Source organism: Nannospalax galili, unplaced genomic scaffold, assembly GCF_000622305.1.
Source record: "Nannospalax galili isolate Female #2095 unplaced genomic scaffold, S.galili_v1.0 scaffold707, whole genome shotgun sequence".
Classification (NCBI taxonomy): domain Eukaryota; kingdom Metazoa; phylum Chordata; class Mammalia; order Rodentia; family Spalacidae; genus Nannospalax; species Nannospalax galili.
In genome coordinates, this window is record NW_008356263.1 from 1,141,335 (window position 1) to 1,147,299 (window position 5,965).

Genomic DNA, 5,965 nt, shown 5'->3' on the forward strand with positions numbered 1-5,965 from the left:
CATCTGTAACTCTAGTTCTAGGAGATCTGATTATCTTCTTCTGGCTTCTATAGGCAACAGGTGCACATATGGTGCACTCATACACATAAAGTAAATAAATACATATTTTTTTAAAAAGTGGTCTCATTAAAAATTTTAAAACTTTAAAAAATTTTATTATTTTTATTTTATGTGTATGTGTGTATTGCCTGCACATAGGTAAGTGTACACATGTTGTGCAATGCCCGTGGAGGTCAGAAGAAGATGTCGGCTCCCCTGGGACTGGAGTTACAGACAGTTGTTAGCTGCCATGTGGGTGCTGGGATTCAAACCTGGGTCTTCTGCAAGAACAACCAGTGTTCTTAACTGCTGAGCCATCTTTCAGCCCCTCATGAAAAAATTTAAACCTGGGGAAGCCCTTTATCCTACCCAAAGGATGAATAAATGTGGACAGTATAGCAAACTTTTCATTTAAAAAGATCCATAAAAAATGATAAAAATAGAGGCTGGAGAGATGACTCAGCGGTTAAGAGCATTGGCTGTTCTTGCAAAAGACTGGGGTTGGAATCCTAGCACCCACATAGCGGCTAACAACCATCAATAACTCCAGTTCCACGGGATTTGACACCCTCTTCCCTCTTCCATGGGCCCTGCATGACATGGGTGCACTTACATACATGCAGGCATAATACTCATACACATAAAATAAAAATAAATAAAAAAGAATGAAAAAATATGAAAATAGGTATTAGTCCCACCTCTAAGAAGCAGTGATGACCTCAGTCAGCACATTGGGATTATAAAGTTATTGCATCATTCAGAATTTACAGTTCAATCCTACACCAAACAGGAAGGAATCAGTTTTTAATGTTCTAACAAGGGTAAGCTGTCCCTAGGTAGTGTTCCTCACTGGATTCCCAAGTATTCAAATTCACATGACATTAAGCATTTCTATCTCACTAGCTTTTAAAATTCACCTCTTTTCTTCCATCCTTTCCACCAGTTTATTAAAAACCTCTTTGAAATGTAATACTGGGATTGGCCAGTAGAATCCCAGTGCACCAGTTCATGTATAATTGAACTTTGAATGAGAGTAGCTCGTGGCTATTGAGTCACACAAAGTCAGAAAGAAACTCAAAGAAATCCTGCTCAATGAAGGACTCAGGAAGCTGTATCCCAGGAAGAGTTCATCTGGTTGAGGGTGCTTGCCTTACTCTGACCTGGAGCCAGGTTGCAGTACAGGTTGTAGACTAGTCAGCAGACAGGTGAGCAAGGATGACAGAGAACACATGGGGAGCATGTTAGAATGTGCCAGTGACCCCGTGATGGCGAACCTCAGCCCAAATGCTCACAAGGAAGCAGGAAATCCTAAAGTTTTCTAATAGCTATATTTAAATGGTGATATGAAATGGATAAGATTAACAATTTATTTCATTCAGTCCAATAAATTATAATTTTAACACATAAGGTAAAGTTATTGAATATTAGTAGTCATGTGGTTCTGTTCACTCATAGAGCCCGTCAACACGTATTCAATTTTCATCAGACATATTTGATCTGTATTTATATTTTATAAAATTATAGTTGAAAAAGTTGATTCACATACTCAAATTGCTTTAGAAATGCTGAAAAAAAGTTTCCTCAAAACTGACTCACGTGGTGGACAGTTATTTTTCTTTGACATTTTTCACTGGCAAAGAGGCTCATCTTTTTGTAGAAGAAATGCTTCGATTTGAAAGTTGAATCAGGTCAGCTTCTAAACCACATGTCTGTCCAAGTTAAATTCACTGTCAATTCAGTGCCATTAACATCAAATTTAAATTATGATAAATTCAGTTGGAAACTCATTTTCTCAGTCTTACTGTCTGTATTTCAAGTGCTTAGTGACTAGTGGCTATTGCGTTGGATAGCACAGCTGTAGAGAACCCCATGCTGTGACCTTCCCCATCCCCTGGTCAATAGCACCTGCTCAGCTGCTACAGGATCCAAATTACTGTGTGTGCTCCACACAGCCTCTGTGATAAAAGCAATGACTCAGCTGAGCACATCAGCTGACAGGGCAGGTGAAAAAGGGGACTAGAGAACGGGTGTCTGGACAGCATTGACAAAGTTCAGAACGAGAAGAATTAGCATGTGGGCTTGGCTTACTACAGGCTTTAGAAACCAGTTTACAGAACTTCTGAGTTTTAGCCTCTTAACTCTCGAGGAGCAAAGAAATCAGTACACCTGGAATGTGTGAAAGCCTAGACATCTGGGCCATACCTCCCATATCCTCAGCAATAGCTGTCTTTGAGTCTTTGCTGTGTTTCTCCTTTCATGGTGTGGAGAGTTGTTACTGTTTGTTTAGACTCCGCTTGTTCTTCAGACACTTTCTGAAATGCTTACCTTCTCCATGAGGAAACCTGGTCTGGTGCGCACATTGCTTTCTGCTGTGTCTTTATTGATACCTGGGTCTCATCTTTCCTACTAGACAGTCAGCATTTGGGGAACCAGGGCTGAGTCGTTTTTATCCCTCTCTGCCGTGGCAGTCAGCTAAAAGTGGCACAAGTGAGTTCTTGCCTGTAACTCCTTATGTTTAGGATGGTAGAGCCTCCCTCTAAAATTCAAACTACCCAAGGTCAATCAGAAATGTATTCAAGCTAGATGGAGATGGAAGGGTAGGGTGGCGTTGTGTTGACACAAAAACAACTCTCACTTTGAAGTGGATAAGAGATATTTTATTCTGGAGCCAAATATAACTGACCGTGGCCCAGGAGCACAGATTCAGATCACTTCAAATTCCATGTTCCAACATGGAAGCAGTTTCATGAAATTTTTATAGGACAAAGACGATAAAAAATCAAGGCACTTGTGCTGGATAGCTTTAGTGTCAACTTGACACACCTGGGTTGAGGGAGCCTCAGTTGGGGAATTGCCTCTATTGGACTGGCCTGTGGCCATGTCTGAAGGGCATCTTCTTGATGAATGATGTGGGAGGACCCAGCCCACTGTGGGTGGTGCCACCCCTGGGCAGGTGGGCCTGTGTTGCATAAGAAAGCAGGCTGAGCAGGGGCCAGGGGAGCAAGCCAGTAAGCAGCATTCCTCCATGGCCTGTGCTCCAGCTCCTGCCTCCAGGTTCCTGCCCTGAGTTCCTACCTTGGGCTCCCTGATGAACTGTGACCTGGGAGATGTAAGCTGAATAAACCCTTTCCTCCCCAAGTTGGTATTGGTCAGAGTATTTTGTCACAGCAATGAAGAAACAAACTAGGACACTGATCTTCTACCTAGTACTCCCCAAGTGCTAGATTCTTCAGAAGATGCACCGTAACCATACCCAGCTTATTTATTTTGTCACAGCAATGAAGAACAAACTAGAACAGCACTTTTCAATATATAAGCAATTATGGTAAAGTGAAGAAATCTCAGCTATAGGCCTCAGATGCTATATGATGACTCTTAACCTTTTGGTTGGTAGAAACTAGGGCTTGTTAATACATTTTAAAACATTTTTATCTGTTAGCCACAGGATGTTAGGTCTGACACAGAGGTGGGCAAGGAATGGCTATTTAGGGGACTAAAGATAGCCCAAGATAAATTGTAATTAGACTCTGGGCCTGCAGCATTCTAAACTCTCTACAATAATTGAAGTTCTAATCAGTTAGTCTTGCAGAAAGTTCAGTTTGAAATTGCAGTTTTTTTCTGGGAACATTTATTCATAATTATAATCCCAGCATTTGGGAGACTGAGGCAAGGGAATCACAAGTTTGATTCTAGCCTGGGCTAAATATTGAGGCATGGTCTTAAAAACAACAAATGAACAAAACCCAGTGCATTCAGGTTCTCCTTAAGGTACCGAGGGTCACAATGTATTCTCTATGCCCTTAGCTCAACCAGACAGCAGATTAAGTCCTTAGCACAATCAGTGACAGCTCGCATGGGGCCTCTTGGGAGAATTTCATTTTCCTTTCTGTGAAGGTAGAGAGTGGAACAAACACCTGACTAAGGGTATTGTAACCATCCTGGCAGGGATGTAACTGTTCTAGAGACACTTATGGCCCCTCCCTTTGACTGTCAGACTATTAAAACAATGGTTTCTAAGGAACTGGAATTTTCCAAGGAATCTCTGCTAGAAGAAAGATGAGGCTGCAGCCTGGTGCCAGCCAGAGGAAGAGCTTGTTTCCCAAGAAGAGATTCCACACTGTTCTGACAACTTGTAATAATATAAGGTATGAACGAAGTCTGTGTGTACAAGCATCTCTGCACGTCTCCTATTCAAACCCTCAAGGTCTCCCACTTCCTCTAGCACTCCAGTTATTTTCTGTCCTCTTACAGTGTTTTAAAAAACATCAATCAAGGGGGCTGGAGAGATGCTCAGCAGTAAAGAGCACTGGCTGCTCTTGCAGAGGACCTGGGTTCAGTTCCCAGCACTAACATGATAGCTAACAACTGTGTCTGTAACTCCAGTTCCAGGGGATCTGATGTTCCCTTCTGGCCTCTGTGGGCATTGCACATATGTTGTACACTTAAATACATGCAGGCAAAACAATCATACACATAAAATAAAAATAAACACATCAAAGGCCTTCTCTGCATCTATTGAGATGACCATGTAGTTTTTGTCTTTGAGTCCATTTATATGATTTATGACATTTATTGACTTACGTATATTGAACCATTCCTGCATCTCTGGGATAAAGCTGACCTGATCATGGTGGATGATCTTTTTGATGTGTGTCTGTACGTGGTTTTCAAGTATCTTGTTGAGAAAATTTTGCATCTATGTTCATTAAGGATATGGGACTATAGTTTTCTTTTTTGGTTGTATCTTTACCTGCCTTTGGTATTAGAGTGATGCTGGCTTCATAGAAGGAATTTGGAAGTTCTCCCTCCATTTCTATCTTTTTGAATGAATTAAGTAGTATTGGACGTAGATCTTCTTTAAATGTCTGATAGAATTCTGCTGTAAATCCATCTGGTCCTGGGCTCTTTTCAGTTGGGAGGTTTTGTATTGTTTCAATTTCTCTTTGTGTTATGGGTCTGTTTAAACTCTAATCTTGTCTTGGTTTAGTTTTGGTGGTTCCCATGCCTTTAGATATCCGTCCATTTCTTTTAGGTTTTCAAATTTAGTAGCATATAGGTTTTTAAAGTGTTCCCTTATAATGTTCTGTATCTTTCTGGTGTCTGTTGTGATGTTTCCCCTTTCATCTCTGATATTGTTGATTTGGAGGTGCTCTTTCTTTCTTTTGGTTAACTGGGCTAGCGGTCTGTCAATCTTGTTTATCTTTTCAAAGAACCAGTTCTTGGATTCGTTGATTCTTTGTATTGTTTTCTTTGTTTCAATTTCATTAATTTCTGCTCTGATTTTTGTTATTTCTTCTTATCTGCCAGGTTTGGGTTTCATTTCTTGTTGCTTTTCAAGTGTGTTGAGTTGGAGTGTTAAGTCATTTATTTGTGTTCTTTCTGATTTTTTAATGTAGGTACCTAGAGCTATAAACTTCCCTAAGGACAGCTTTCAGCATGTCCCAGAGGTTTTGTTGTGTTGTATTGTCCTTTTCATTTAGTACCAGGAATACTTTTATTTCTTTTTTAATTTATCTTTTGACCTGTTCATCATTCAGGAGTGTGTTGTTTAATCTCCATGTGTTCATGTAGTTACTAGGATTTCTTCCGGTGTTGATTTTAAGCTTTATTGAATTGTGTTCTGATAGAACGCATGGAATTATTTCAGTCTTTTTGTATTTGTTGAGGTTTGTTTTGTGCCCCAGTATATGGTCGATTTTGGAGAAGGTTCCATGGGGTGCTGATTAGAATGTATGTCCTTTGGTGCTTGGGTGGAATACTCGGTAGATGTCTGTTAAGTCCATTTAATATTTGGTATTGTTTAATTCAAATGTCTCTCTGTTAACTCTCTGCCCTATTGACCTATGTAATGGGGACAGTGGGGTATTTAAGTCCCCTACAATTAACGAGTTGGGATTAATCTGGGTCTTAAAGTCCTGTAGTATTG